A 16,159-nucleotide genomic window follows, 5' to 3' on the forward strand; every position below is an offset into this window, starting at 1 on the left:
GATGGTCCAACTTAACGCAAACCGGATGGAATAGCATGCCGCTGCAAGATGCTGTGGTAGCCATGCTGGTTCAGTATGCCTTCAATTATGAATAAATCCCCAACAGTGTCACCAGCAAAGCAGCCCCACACCATCACACCTCCTCCTCCATGCTTCACGGTGGGAAGCAGGCATGTAGAGTCCATCCGTTCACCTTTTCTGCGTCGCAGAAAGACACGGTGGTTGGAACCAAAGATCTCAAATTTGGACTCATCAGACCAAAGAACAGATTTCCACTGGTCTAATGTCCATTCCTTGTGTTCTTTAGCCCAAACAAGTCTCTTCTGCTTGTTGTCTGTCCTTAGGAGTGGTTTTCTAGCCGCTATTTTACCATGAAGGCCTGCTGCACAAAGTCTCCTCTTAACAGTTGTTGTAGAGATGTGTCTGCTGCTAGAACTCTGTGTGGCATTGACCTGGTCTCTAATCTGAGCTGCTGTTAACCTTCGATTTCTGAGGCTGGTGACTCGGATAAACTTATCCTCAGAAGCAGAGGTGACTCTTGGTATTCCTTTTCTGGGGCGGTCCTCATGTGAGCCAGTTTCTTTGTAGCGCTTGATGGTTTTTGCAACTGTACTTCGGGACACTTTCAAAGTTTTCCCAATTTTTCAGACTGACTGACCTTCATTTCTTAAAGTAATGATGGCAACTCGTTTTTCTTTACTTAGCTGCTTTTTTCTAGCCATAATACAAATTCTAACAGTCTATTCAGTAGGACTATCAGCTGCGTATCCACCTGACTTCTGCACAACACAACTGATGGTCCCAACCCCATTTATAAGGCAAGAAATCCCACTTATTAAACCTGACAGGGCACACCTGTGAAGTGAAAACCATTTCCAGTGACTACCACTTGAAGCTCATCAAGAGAATGCCAAGAGTGTGCAAAGCATTTGACGCGCCCCCTGGGCCAGTGTTGTTTGGGGGATACCCGGAGCCGGATCAGATGGGGGTTGTAGTCTCCGAGTGGCGGTGACCCGGTCCGTGCCCAGGGTGTCAAGCTCAGTGTGTGGCAGTCCTACAGATGTTACTGGATGTTCTTTAGTGTCGACTACGCCACCCGTTGATTTGCGGTCACTACGGCCGCCGCTGCAGCAGGGTCCGCTGAGGCTGGTGGTGTGTGTGCAGCTCAGGTAGTATAACCCCCAACGGGAGGGGTATAGCCTCAGGGGGTCAGTTGTAGAGGGTGGTGGTTGTGGTGGTGCAGTGAGAGTGGTAATAAGACTCCAAGTCGGGCTGTGCAGTTCAGGGTTTTACTTACTGCTTTTGTGTTGGTCACTCCGGCCTTGAGTGACCACCCGAGCCGTGCTGCGTCCACCAGGTCCTGGACTCGGCCAACCCCCAGGTGATTCTGGAGCGTGGTCCTGAGCTCCCTTTCTGACTTGTCCTTCTCTCTGGCCTTCCCCACCAGGGATCCACCTAAGTCCGGCTCCCTCGGGCCTCTTGTTGGTAAAACCCTTGTCTCTGGGTTCCCTGACCCTATTTTTGGTTTGCCTTCCGGGTGGATTTAGTGGGTGGTCGTGGCAGATCCTGCCCACGACCTCCGGTCTCTGGCTAAGGATTAGGGCCCTCCACCAGATTGGGATCCGGTACCCTTGTGCCAACTCTTCACCCTCTGGTCTAATTTTGGGTTCTTGGAGTTCCCTCTTCTCCCCCTCTGGGTCCTTCTTTCTCCTCTCTCTCTCTCTTGGCCTTGGAGCTGGCTGAGCTGCTCTGCTTCTCTGACTCAACTCTGACAGACTGACCCTGATCTAAGATGGTTCCCACCTTATATACTCCCTCTATGTGTGAGCTCAGGTGACCAGCACCCAATGAGCTCCTAGCATTACCCAGACTGCTGCCCCTATCTGCCCCTACACTACTGGGATGTTCCACCCCCCTCCCACTCCAGCCAGGGACAGACACTGTCGTACCTGCACATTTCTCTAGTGGGAGTACCATTGGTCTGTCCCCCGGAAATGGGATGTATGTAGTGCATGCAGCCTACTGAGCTCAGTTCCACACTCCATCCTTACCCGGGAGTGGAATACCACACCTCTGGCCTGAGGCGTAATACCCCTGTAGCAGCCGAATCCTCAGGGTGCTACATTCCCCCCTGGTAAATCACAGCACGTCCTCGGGCTGTAAGATATAAAAACATCCAAAACATACAATTTTTTTTTTTTTTTTTTTCATAAACATAAACATATAAAACATCACATAAAACTTTTCATAAAAACTCTTCATAAATAACGTCCTTGTAAACACTCTTGCTCCTCCGGCCACGGTGCAACTTGTGACCGGGAAAAGCGCGACAGTCTCTTTAAGAAAAACAACAGTTTACTATAAAACCGGTAGGGGGCGCCTTAGGAAGCGCAACTATATACAAGGGGAATATGGCCGCTCTCAGTCCTCGGCCAGGTAATGGGAATAGGGACACACGGGTTAACAGTTCACTCTTGTCCCAACGGGGACTTATTTAAAGCAGCAACAGTTCACTGTACCCCGATGGGTAACTATTTACAGTCTCTTTACCGTACTTTAACGACGGCGTCCTCCTGCTCCTTCTTTGGATTTAGACCCGTCCGGGTCCTCCTGCTCCTCCTCACACCGCAGCTCCTCCTCCGTCAGGCGATGTACATGGAGGGCGTAGGGTCCTTTGGCACACTTGTGCCGGGTGAAGGTGACCTCGTCCCCTACGTACAGGTCACGACCTCTGTGTCCCTCCGGCAGATGGCTTTCTACATCTCTGCGTGTGACAAAGACGTCGCCGGGGGTATGATGGTCTTTTATGAAGCCCCACCCATGCTGCAGGTTGAATTTAATCACAGTCCCGGTGGAAGGGGGACCATGAGCTGCACGGGGATTCCTCCTGGTCCGGCTCTTCTGCTCCGCGCTCCTTATCTGCATCTGCTGTTCCCGGACCCGCCTCTCTCTCCGCTCCCTCTCGAAGACCTCGAGCTGCTGCCGACAGCACTCTGCACGCTCCGCTGCGGCCGCCCAAGTCTCCTGAGTGAACCCCATGAGGTCTCCTCCGGTGGGGTCCCACTCAAACTGTGCCTCCTCTAGCGGGGGCTGGGTCCTCCTGACGGGCTTCGGAACCGGAATCAGGGGTTCATCTAGGGGTCTTTCTTTCCGGAATCGGGGATGGTGAAACTCCGGTGGCCATATGAAGGGCTGCCCATCCGGGCACGTATGCTGGGCGAACAGGTCCTCACCCAGGTGCGGTACTTTAGGTGTTATGGGCGCTGTGGTGGTAGCGGCGCCCGGGTTGACCAGACCTTGCGACCAGGCTTGGGGCACGCTGAAGGAAAAGGGCACCGTAAGAACGGCGGCGCCCGTGGTTACTCGGCCCTGCGACCAGGCTGGTGGCTCCGCGGAGGTAGGGGGCGCTGTTGGAATGGCGGCGCCCGGGGGTACTAGGCCTTGCGACCAGGCCGATGGTATTTCCTGCTTTGCCGCGCTCAGGGTCGAAGCGCGTGACGTCGCAGGGGTCGCGGCCGCGGTTTCCGGTTGAGGCCTAGTCTGCGGCGGTGACGATGCAGCGACGGGCACAGCAGGGGGAATTTCGGGCTCTGCGACGGGGAGCTGGGGCAGGCACGCGGTTTCCCGGCTCGGGGTAGAGACGTCCCCTTTACCTGCCTCCATTCGTTCAGCTCCCTTCTCGGCGCCGTCTCCGGCCTTGAGTCCTCCTGCACCATCCTCAGAGGCGGTCTGTCTCCTCGTCTCGGGTGGCGTGCTCCGCTGACGGGTTTCGGTCCGCTGGGCCATCTCTCGGCTCCACTCCGCCAACGTCTCTCGCTGCACCCGGGCCATCCTCCGTGCGAGGCCCTCCAGCACAGTCTGTGCACACTCCCGGTCTCGGGGGAGCTGTGCTAGGATCTCCACTAAGCCTAGTGGGGTTGTTGCTTGCAGCAGGCTCCTGACCACTGGGTCGGTGCTGCCTGACTCTCCCTCCATCTCCGGGTAGGCTTTCTCTGGACTCCTCTCCAGACTTCTTGTCTCCGGGTGCGCTCTCTCCAGACTGCTCCAGGCGACACCCATCTTTGCTCTCTTGTTCTGTCTCCGCCCACATTTAGGGTGGTCCCGGGGCAACTTAGTGATTGTCAGTTCCAGGGGCAGTTCTCTCACGCTGATGGAAACTTCCAGCATCACAGTCTCTGTTGGTGGGCGCGGTTTCCGCTTTTGGCGCCATTCTTCGACCTGGCCCAAGATGGGAGGTGGCCTCTTGCCACCCTCTGGCACGCCCATAATGGCGTCCGCTCTTCCAAGGCGGGAAATCTTTGGAAATGGCGGGAATCGTCTCCCAGTGGCGGGAAACTCCATGGATGGCGGGAAAAAGCTGCAAATGGCGGACAACCGGCGGGAAACGACCTGTGATGGGGTCCGTTGGCGGGGACCCTCCGGAACCGGCAGGAGACTTCTTTTTAAGGTAACAGTGAACTTTTCTTCAGGCACGCAGTACCCGGTGGTTGCGGGCACGTAATCCTGCCGACTACGCCAAAGTTGACGCGCCCCCTGGGCCAGTGTTGTTTGGGGGATACCCGGAGCCGGATCAGATGGGGGTTGTAGTCTCCGAGTGGCGGTGACCCGGTCCGTGCCCAGGGTGTCAAGCTCCGTGTGTGGCAGTCCTACAGATGTTACTGGATGTTCTTCTGTGTCGACTACGCCACCCGTTGATTTGCGGTCAATACGGCCGCCGCTGCAGCAGGGTCCGCTGAGGCTGGTGGTGTTTGTGCAGCTCTGATAGTATAACCCCCAACGGGAGGGGTATAGCCTCAGGGGGTCAGGTGTAGAGGATGGTGGTTGTGGAGGTGCAGTAAGGATGGTAATGAGACTCAGAGTCGGGCTGTGCAGTTCAGGGTCTTTACTTACTGCTGTTATGCTGGTCACTCCGGCCTTGAGTGACCGCCCGAGCCGTGCTGCGTCCACCAGGTCCTGGACTCGGCCAACTCCCAAGTAATTCTGGAGCGTGATCCTGAGCTCCCTTTCTGACGTTCCTTCTCTCTGGCCTTCCCCACCAGGGATCCACCTAAGTCCGGCTCCCTCGGGCCTCTTGTTGGTAAACCCTTGTCTCTGGGTTCCCTGACCCTATTCTTGGTTTGCCTTCCGGGTGGATTTAGTGGGTGGTCGTGGCAGATCCTGCCCACGACCTCTGGTCTCTGGCTAAGGATTAGTGCTCTCCACCAGCTTGGGATCCGGTACCCTTGTGCCAACTCTTCACCCTCTGATCTAATCTTGGGTTCTTGGAGTTCTTTCTTCTCCCCCTCTGGGTCCTTCTTTCTCCTCTCTCTCTCTCTTGGCCTTGGAGCTGGCTGAGCTGCTCTGCTTCTCTGACTCAACTCTGACAGACTGACCCTGATCTAAGATGGTTCCCACCTTATATACTCCCTCTATGTGTGAGCTCAGGTGACCAGCACCCAATGAGCTCCTAGCATTACCCAGACTGCTCCCCCTATCTGCCCCTACACTACTGGGATGTTCCACCCCCCTCCCACTCCAGCCAGGGACAGACACTGTCGTACCTGCACATTTCTCTAGTGGGAGTACCATTGGTCTGTCCCCCGGAAATGGGATGTATGTAGTGCATGCAGCCTACTGAGCTCAGTTCCACACTCCATCCTTACCCGGGAGTGGAATACCACACCTCTGGCTTGAGGCGTAATACCCCTGTAGCAGCCGAATCCTCAGGGTGCTACACATTCATCAAAGCAAAAGGTGGCTACTTTGAAGAACCTAGAATATAAGACATATTTTCAGTTGTTTCACACTTTTTTGTTAAGTATATAATTCCACATGTGTTAATTCATAGTTTTGATGCCTTCAGTGTGAATGTACAATTTTCATAGTCAAGAAAATACAGAAAAATCTTTAAATGAGAAGGTGTGTCCAAAATTTTGGTCTGTACTGTACTTTTTTTTTTTTGGGGGGGGGGGGGACACCAAAAGGTTAATAAGACGGGTATTTGTACAGTGTGAAGGAGGAAAAAAAAAAGAGGATTTAGATGAAAAACAAAAGGATTTTTCCTGGCCCCCCCAGGACCTGGAGATAAGTCCACAAATTTCAGCAACAGGAGCACACAGGACTGTAATGCATCGTTTGCTGGTATAACCACTGCGTCTACTATACAGCCTGCCTGCCTGATATTTGGGATGGATATTAGTCCTGAGAAGGACTGTTTGCTTGATTTGTCAGCCATTACAGATCCTACACTAACTATTTTGCAGTATAAATCTCTCCCTAGCTCAGCAGCGCTTTCCCTACACTAGCTGATCCGGAGCAATTGTGTCCAAGATGGCGGCGCCCGGTTTTAAATACTCGAGGTGACGCTGTGCGGCCAGCCAATCAATGTAATGCCCACAACCAACATGGCTGTGGCATTACAGTGACTGGCTGGCAATCCCTGCATGTTCATTGGCTCTGTAAAGAGCGCCAAACATGCAGGGCGGAGACCCGAGCTCCCGCTCGAGTACCCCGGAAATCCTCGGTGCTCGCCGAACATCCCGAGTAGCGTGATGCTCGGGCGAGTACCGAGCAGTGTCGAGCATGTTCGCTCAACACTAATCAGGAACACACACTGACCTACCAGAAAAAAAAATCTGGACAAGAAAAGGCAGGAAAAATTCCCATGAAAACTGACATAAACATCACTTAGACCAATAATCCCACTTCACAAGCAGCACACAAAATAATAAGACTAATACAGAAAGAAAATGTGGAAAATAATTGAAGTGAACTCCATTTCATACTCAGTCTACCTACATCACAATCATACAAGATGCCTCCAAAAACTGTTGCTGTTAAAAATGTAACAGTAATTTTTGTACAGTGGTGCTTAAAAGTTTGTGAGCCCTTCAGAATTTTCCATATTTATGCATAAATTTGACCTAAAACTACATCAGATTTTCACACAGGGCCTCAAAGTAGATATAGAGAACAAAGTCAAACAAAAGAGTCAAAAATATCGGGCTTTGTCAATTTTTACATGAGGAAAATGATCCAATATAACATGTTTATGAGTGTTAAAACTATCTGAAAGGTAAAATTAACTTCTGGTGTGTTCAATCAATGGGATGACAAACAGGTGTAAGTGGATCACCTATTTTATTTAAAGAACAGGGTCTATCAAAGTCTAACCTTTACAACATATGTTTGTGGAACTGTATTGACACATGGAACAAAGGTTATTTCTGAGGTCCTCAGAAGAATTGTTGGTGCTTATCCGGCTGGAAAAGATTACAAACGCTTCTTGAAGGAATTCCGACACCACCAGTCCACAGTCAGACAAGTTATGTACAAATAGAGGAAATTCCTGACTATTATTACCTTCCCCAGTAATGGTTGACCAACAAAGATTACTCAAAGAGCAAGGCATATAATACTCAGTCACAAAGGATCCTAAGGTAACCTCTAAGCAACTAAAGATCTCTCTTACATTAGTTAATGTTCATAAGTCCACAATTAGTATGATTGCAATGGTGAACAAGACAGGAATGCAAGGAGAAAGCCACTACTCTTCAAAATAAAAATTGCTGCCTATTTGTAGTTTGCTAAAGATAAACTAGACAAGCCAGTTGCTTATTGGAACAATGTTTTTTGGATTGATGACACCAAAATAGAGCTTTCTGGTTTAAATCATAAGTGTAGAGGCTACAGCTGAGAGCTGAGCCGCTGCTGATGCTCATAATAGCTGTTCTTGAGGGTGCCAGGTGTTGGAACCGCATTGATGATATATTAGTGGACTATCCTGAGGATAGGATATCAATATTATTAACCCAGACAACAGCTTTAACTGTAAGGTGACTCTTGTAGCCCAAAACCGCAGGCAGAATGTTACGGGTGCGGGGGGTGGAACCTCTGTGCTACGGTGCAAGGAGGGACCCAGAGGGGTGTAACTAAGTATCAACCCGGACCGACCCTGGTCGTACGGCGGCTAACGACTCCGTGACCAGGAAGGGACCGAGCCGAGGGACCAGGTGCTACTCTAGGGACGACCTTGTAAGGGAGCAGGTGACTCCCACGGAACAGATGGCAGGGACTGACCGGAATAGCAGGTAGGCACAGCAGGCAGGCTGGCGAGCAGAAGCCTCCAGGTAGGCTATCAGGTAGACACGGCAAGTGACGGCAGGAGTCTCTAGGTGGGCTGGCAGGTGGTCAAGGCAAGTGACGGCAGGAGTCTCTAGGTGGTCACGGCAAGTGACTGCAGGAGTCTCTAGGTGGTCACGGCAAGTGACAAGCAGGTAACAGGCAGGTCACAGGCAAGTGCTCCCAGGTGAGCGGGCTGGCAGGCATGGCAGGTAACAGGCAGGCAACAGGCAAGTGCTCCCAGGTGAGCGGACTGGCAGGCACGGCAGGTAACAGGCAGGCAACAGGCAAGTGCTCCCAGGTGAGCGGACTGGCAGGCACGGCAGGTAACAGGCAGGCAACAGGCAAGTGCTCCCAGGTGAGCGGGCTGGCAGGCACGGCAGGTAACAGGTAGGTAACAAGCAGGTAACAGGTAGGTAACAGGCAGGTAACAGGCTAGCGGGCAAGACTGGAAGTCAGGCTAGCAGCGGAACCTGAGGGCTGAAGCAGAGGTCAAAAACACTGTGCAACAACATTGCTCAGGCACCTCCATTTTGGAAGAGGTGCCTTATATATGGGAGGACCCTCGGCTATTGGCCGGGGACTCCTTAGGACGGCGTGTGCAGACCCTTTAAGAGGGAGGGAGCGCGCGCGCCCTAAGCACAGTGCCCGGGGAGCTGCGCGTGCCGGCAGCAGGAAGAGGAGCGCTGGTGAACGCAGAGCGGGGATCGCGGGGAGCGAGGAGGTGAGTGGGACGGCATCTCTGCCTGGCAGGGGGCAGAAACGCCGATGCTACAGTACCCCCCCTTTACGCCCCCTCTTTTTTAGGCCAGAAAGGAATTTTTCAAGGAGAAGAGGGGCATGAATGTTCTCCCTGGGTTCCCAAGTTCTCTCCTCTGGGCCAAACCCCTTCCAATCCACTAGAAAAAGGGTCTTTCCTCTTACCCTCTTAGTGGCCAGAATGTTCTCTACCTCAAAAACGTCCTCAGCGGAAACTGGAGCAGGGGGAGTACCTAGATTGGAAAAAGAGTTAAACACAACTGGTTTGAGCAGAGATACATGGAAGGAGTTGGGAATCCGTAAGGTGGCCGGGAGTTTTAACTTGTAGGCCACTGGGTTGATTTGTTTGAGAACTTCAAATGGACCGAGAAACCGAGGACCCTACTTATAGGAGGGTATTTTGAATCGGACATGTTTGGAAGAGAGCCAGACTTTATCTTCCGGGCGGAATTGAGGCGGATCCAGACGTCTCTTGTCAGCATGTTTCTTCATCCACTCAGAGGACTGAAGAAGTGCGGACCTAGTATTTTCCCAAATGGTGAAGAATTCGCTGACAAGAGCCTCCACAGCAGGGTTGTCCACCGAGGCGGAGATGGGAAACGGAAAGCGGGGATGTTGACCGTGGACCACGAAGAACGGGGATTTAGAAGTAGATTCGCTCTCATGGTTGTTGTAGGAGAATTCAGCCCATGGTAGGAGCTCCACCCAATCGGTATGGTGAGCGTTAACAAAGTGCCAGAGGTAGCTGGTAAGGATTTGGTTGATACGCTCCACTTGGCCATTGGACTGTGGATGGTAGGCGGAGGAGAAATCCAGGGTGACATCCAGTAGCTTACAGGTAGCTCTCCAGAAATGTGAGGTGAACTGACCCCCTCGATCAGATACAATGTGGAGGGGTAGGCCATGGAGACGGAAAATATGACAGAAAAAATCCTTGGCCAGCTCCGATGCAGACGGGAGACCAGGCAGAGGAATAAAATGGGCCATCTTAGAGAAGCGGTCGGCAACCACCCAAATGACTGTACAACCGGCAGAAACAGGGAGATCAGTAATAAAGTCCATGGCAATGTGCTGCCACGGGGCAGCAGGTACGGGAAGAGGCAGGAGGCGACCGGCTGGAAGATGTCTGGGAACTTTGTTGCGGGCACAGGACGAACAGGCCGAGACGAAGTCTACCACATCCTTGCGCAGGGTAGGCCACCAGTAATGCCGGGTAATGAGTAGGAAGGTCTTCTTTTGGCCAGCATGGCCGGCTAGTTTAAATGAATGACCCCAGTGAAGAACCTTCTCACGATCTGGTACCGGTACAAACGTCTTACCGGGTGGAAGACGAGTCAGATCCAAGGAGGCCACATTCATCACTTTACAGAGGTCGATGATGTGCATAGGCTCCTCCTCTTGATCGGAGGACAGGAAGGATCGGGACAAGGCGTCGGCTTTGACATTCTTGTCCGCAGGGCGGAAATGTAGGACGAAGTCGAAGCGGGCGAAGAACAAAGACCACCGGGCCTGATGCGGCTTGAGTCTTTGGGCATTCTGGAGATATGCCAGGTTTTCGTGATCCGTATAGATGATCACCGGGTATAGAGCCCCTTCAAGCAGGTAACGCCACTCCTCCAGCGCCAATTTAACGGCTAAGAGTTCTCAGTCTCCTATGGAGTAGTTGCGCTCAGACGATGTGAAGAGTTTGGAGAAGAAGCCGCAGGTTACTATTCTCCCGGATGAAGACTTTTGGGTGAGCACCGCTCTGGCTCCGGAGGAGGGAGCATCAACCTCCAGGTAGAACTGTTTGTTGCTATCCGGACGGTGCAGCACTGGGGCAGAGGAGAAGGCTTGCTTTAAGGAAAGGAAGGCCTCCTCAGCTTCGGGCGACCATTCCTTGGGATTTGCTCCCTTACGGGTGAGCGCAGATATGGGAGCAGTCCGGGAAGAGAAGTGCGGGATGAAGAGACGATAGTAGTTGGCGAAGCCCAGGAATCGCTGAATCGCCTTCAACCCCTCCGGACGGGGCCACTTTAGGACAGCAGAGAGCTTCTCGGGATCCATTCGTAGGCCTGTCTGGGAGATAACATAGCCCAGGAAAGGAAGAGACGTCTGCTCGAAGAGACACTTCTCGAACTTTGCATAGAGGTGATTCTGCCTGAGCCTAAGCAGGACCTGACGAACATCCCTCCGGTGTGTGGGAAGATCCGGAGAGAAGACCAAGATATCGTCCAGGTACACCACCACGCAAGAGTAAAGAAGATCACGGAAGATGTCATTGACCAATTCTTGGAAGACGGCAGGTGCATTGCAGAGACCAAAGGGCATCACACGGTATTCATAGTGACCGTCCAGGCTATTGAATGCCGTCTTCCACTCGTCTCCTTGACGGATTCGGACCAGGTTATACGCCCCATGTAGATCTAGCTTGGTAAAGATCCTAGCTCCCTTAAGACGGTCAAACAACTCGGAGATGAGCGGCAAGGGGGATTTGTTCTTTACCGTGATTTGGTTGAGTCCTCTATAGTCAATACAGGGGCATAATGAACCATCTTTCTTCTTAACGAAGAAGAATCCGGCTCCAGCCGGGGAGGTAGATTTAAGGATGAATCCCCTGGCCAGATTCTCCTCGATGTACTCCGACATGGCCTGGGTTTCGGCCGACGACAACAGGTAAATACGCCCACGGGGTGGAGTGGCGCCGGGTACCCGGTCGATCGGGCAATCATATGGCCTATGAGGTGGCAGTGTCTCTGCTTCCTTTTTACCGAAGACATCTGCATAGGGCCAGTAAGGTGCCGGTAGACCGGGTAAATTAGCCGGGGTAGGTGGAGGACGAGCCGGGCGAACCGGAACCAGGCAGGTCCTATGGCAGTCCTGCCCCCACTGGAGTACTTCACCGGATTGCTAGTTCAGCACGGGTTCATGTGTCTGGAGCCAGGGTAGACCTAGCAATCGGGAGTAAGAGAGTCCGGACAGCACATGGAAGGAGATCTTCTCAAAGTGCAGCATTCCCACATGCACGGTTATAGGTTCAGTGACGAGCAGGATGGTCACCGGAAGGAGTCTTCCATCCACGGAGGCAACTGACAATGGTTCAGCCAGAGGTTTGGTGGGAATCCGGTATCTTTCTACCAGGGACTGGGAAATGAGGTTTCCAGCAGCTCCAGAATCCAGGTGAGCAATTTCAAAGTGACGTTTCTCTCCCCAGGAGATAGAGACAGACAAAGTCAGGGACAGAGAGGGCTTACTTTTGCCTAGGATGACCTCTCTGAGCGGTCCTTGACACTGGAGTTTTCCGGCTTCTCCGGACAGGAACGGATGAAGTGCTCCTTACTGCCACAATAGAAACAGCTCCCCTCGGCTCGGCGTGAATCTTGGCGAGATTTGACCATCTTGGTCTGGTCGATCTGCATAGGTTCGGGCGAGTGCGCCCAGGGAGTGACTGGTTGAGAGGCAGGTCTCTGGAAAGTAGGAGCAAGGCGAGGAAACTTTCTCTCCCGGGTAGTCTCTTTGGTACGTTCTTGGAAACGGATGTCAATCCGAGTAGCTAGTGACACTAGGTCATCCAGGGTGGTAGGAATGTCCCGACCGGCTAACTCGTCCTTAATCCGACCGGAAAGACCCTCCCAGAAGACGGACACCAGAGCCTCGTTGTCCCAGGCAAGCTCTGAAGCGAGGGTATGGAACCGTATGGCATATTTGCCCACGGTGAGACTCTCTTGGCGGAGACATAGCAGAGAGGAGGCTGAAGAGGATTTTCGTCCTGGTTCATCGAAGACTTTCTGGAAAGCAGCGAGGAAAGACGATAGGTCGGACACCAGGGGATCCCCTCTCTCCCACAGGGGATTTAGCCATGCCAGTGCTTCCCCAGTGAGATGGGACATGATGAATGCCACCTTGGCCCGGTCGGAGATGAACTGATGTGCCAAGAGTTCAAAGTGCAGAGTGCACTGGTTTATGAAACCCGGAGCTAAGGCGGGGTTGCCAGCAAAACGTGGAGGTGCCGAGAGCCGGGGTCCATAGCCGGATGCCATAATAGGACTAGGTTGTGGTGCTGGGGAAGCAGGCGCTGCCTGACCAGAGATGGACACAGACGGATCGGACAATGCACCTAGGCGAGAGTTATCAGACCGCAGGAAGGACAGGACCGACTCCTGCTGAGCCCTCTGACGTAAGACCTCCTGGTGCAGGTCGGAGATTGCAGGGGTCTGGGGGCCACCGGGTTCCATGGCCCCAGCAAATTGTTATGGGTCCGGGGGGTGGAACCTCTGTGCTACGGTGCAAGGAGGGACTAAGTATCAACCCGGACCGACCCTGGTCGTACGGCGGCTAACGACTCCGTGACCAGGGAGGGACCGAGCCGAGGGACCAGGTGCTACTCTGGGGACGACCTTGTAAGGGAGCAGGTGACTCCCATGGTACAGATGGCAGGGACTGACCGGAATAGCAGGTAGGCACAGCAGGCAGGCTGGCGAGCAAAAGCCTCCAGGTAGGCTATCAGGTAGACACTCCAAGTGACGGCAGGAGTCTCTAGGTGGGCTGGCAGGTGGTCAAGGCAAGTGACGGCAGGAGTCTCTAGGTGGTCACGGCAAGTGACGGCAGGAGTCTCTAGGTGGTCACGGCAAGTGACAAGCAGGTAACAGGCAGGTCACAGGCAAGTGCTCCCAGGTGAGCGGGCTGGCAGGCATGGCAGGTAACAGGCAGGCAACAGGCAAGTGCTCCCAGGTGAGTGGACTGGCAGGCACGGCAGATAACAGGCAGGCAACAGGCAAGTGCTCCCAGGTGAGCGGACTGGCAGGCACGGCAGGTAACAGGCAGGCAACAGGCAAGTGCTCCCAGGTGAGCGGACTGGCAGGCACGGCAGGTAACAGGCAGGCAACAGGCAAGTGCTCCCAGGTGAGCGGGCTGACAGGCACGGCAGGTAAAAGGTAGGTAACAGGCAGGTAACAGGCTGGCGGGCAAGACTGGAAGTCAGGCTAGCAGCGGGACCTGAGGGCTGAAGCAGAGGTCAGAAACACTGTGCAACAACATTGCTCGGGCACCTCCATTTTGGAGGAAGTGCCTTATATATGGAAGGACCCTCGGCTATTGGCCGGGGACTCCTTAGGACGGCTCGCGCGGCCCCTTTAAGAGGGAGGGAGCGTGCGCCCTAAGCACAGTGCCCGGGGAGCTGCGCGCGCCGGCAGCAGGAAGAGGAGTGCTGGTGAACGCAGAGCGGGGAGAAAGGAGGTGAGTGGGATGGCGTCTCTGCCTGGCAGGGGGCAGAGACTAGTGTTGAGCCACCCCCGTAGTGTTCGAGTTCGGTTCGGTTCATCGAACACCCGTGTGTTCGCCGAACTGTTCGTCGAACTGTTCGTCGAACACCTTCGAACACCGTTAAAACCAATGGCAGGCAAACAAAAACACATAGAAACACATAGAAAACACCTTCAAAGGTGTCCAAAAGCTGACAAACTGCTCAGAAGACATAACTAACACATGGAAAAGTGACAAGTACATATAGTCATGCGAAAATAAAAGAGGTGGAGGAGTAAAAGGAGGGGGAGACACAGATATAGGCATGTCATGCCCTTCTAAAATCCAAAAAGTGAGAAGCCGACACGGCCAGTCCGCTCCTGCCCGTGCCACCTCCCTGTCGCCGGGTTTGTGCCAGAGCCGCGGTGAACCCTGACGGCCAGCCCCCCTCTCCCAATACTGGTGCCTGTCCGCTGGTGGGTCGAGCGAGCCCCCCTGTGGTGGAGGCAGCTCTAAGCTTTTTAATTTAAATTGTCTCTCTAATTTGAATGAATACACTTTAAATCCATTTACAAGGATCTATTGGAGGGCAAGTCTCATGCCAGCAGCCGCGGTAATTCCAGCTCCAGTAGCGTCCACTAAAGCTGCTGCAGTTAAAAAGCTTTTATAAGGATCGAGCTCGGCTGTCCACCGCAAGGCATCCTACTGCCAGTCCCAGCCCCTATGCCTTGGGGTGCCTCCTGATGCTCTTCACTAAGTATCCCATGGTCCCGAAGCATTTCCTTTGAAAAAATTAAGTGTCTAAACTACAGGTGGTGTAGCTTGCTTAACAGCCGGGATAATCCGCTGACTAGCAGACACTGCTACTAGGCACAAAGTATTTCCTGGGCTAGATGCAGTTAAAAATTTGTAATTAGATACTCTCGTTGGATGCTGAGAAAGCATTCCATAGAGTCTCCTGGCACGCCATATATGATTCTCTTAAAAAGCTTGGGGTAGGGGTCTAGGGGACCCTTTTATAGCCAAAATCACGGCCCTGTATCGCAATACGTCACCTAGGCTGAAGATAAATGGAACTGTAGCACCCTGAGGGCTCGGTTGCTACAGACGTATTGCACCTCACCCAGAGGTGTGATATCTCACTCTCAGGTAAGGATGGAGTGTGGATCAGGACCCGACACCTGCATGCATTACACCACATTGCCGTGGGGCAGGGAGACCAATATGCCCCTGAGATGGGCACGACAGTCCCTGTCCCTGGCTGGAGTGGGGGGAGGGAACACTGAGGAAGGGGAACCCTGTAGTGCAGGAGCAGGGAGGAAGCAGTTCCTGGGTGCATTGAGAAGGGAGTATAAAAGGTGGGCACCATCTTAGTTCAGTGCAGAGAAGTCTGAGCAGAAGTGGCAGGGAGCAGGGGCTCTGCATGAGCTCTGCTCCGGAGGCGGGCCTAGTAACAGAGGCCCAGGCCTGGAAGAGGGAGAAGGAAGGAAGAGGAGCGGAGAAGGCTCCAGGAACGAGGAATGAAGGGATCCCAGGGGTGCGGACGGGCGAGTCGCCACCGCACGCCCGAATCCACCTGCGTGGAGGGGTCAGGCCAAAGGGGGAGACGGGTCCCCGAACTAGTGGAGGCAGGAAACGACCCTCAGCTAGAAACCGGAGGCTCTGACATTTTATGTGGCGCAGCCCCTCGCTACACCCGCTAGGAAGGCACCACATAGGGTCAGGGAAACTGGCGCCAAGTTTACCGAGAGGAGGCCCGAGGCAGCCGGACAGAAGTGTTGGTAAGAAAGGCCAGACAAAGGACACACAAAGGGGGTCCTGTGAAGTGCTCCAAAGTTATCTGGGAGTTGTCTGAGCCCCTCACCTGGTGAGCACAGTACGACGTGGGCAGCCGTTACCTGCAGACGTGGTCTGGATAATAAGAACTGTGAGTAAAGGCCCTGGACTGCATCACTGACTCCGTGTCGTTACTGCTGCTGCCCTGCACCATCACCCCCATCCTCCGCATACACTGCCCTGAGGCTATACTCCTCCCGTGGGGAGTTATGCTACGCTCTGCTGCACCCACAACACCAGCCTC

This window comes from Phyllobates terribilis, unplaced genomic scaffold (assembly GCF_046119375.1).
Source record: "Phyllobates terribilis strain yellow unplaced genomic scaffold, ASM4611937v1 Scaffold_1__5_contigs__length_1240528914, whole genome shotgun sequence".
NCBI lineage: Eukaryota > Metazoa > Chordata > Amphibia > Anura > Dendrobatidae > Phyllobates > Phyllobates terribilis.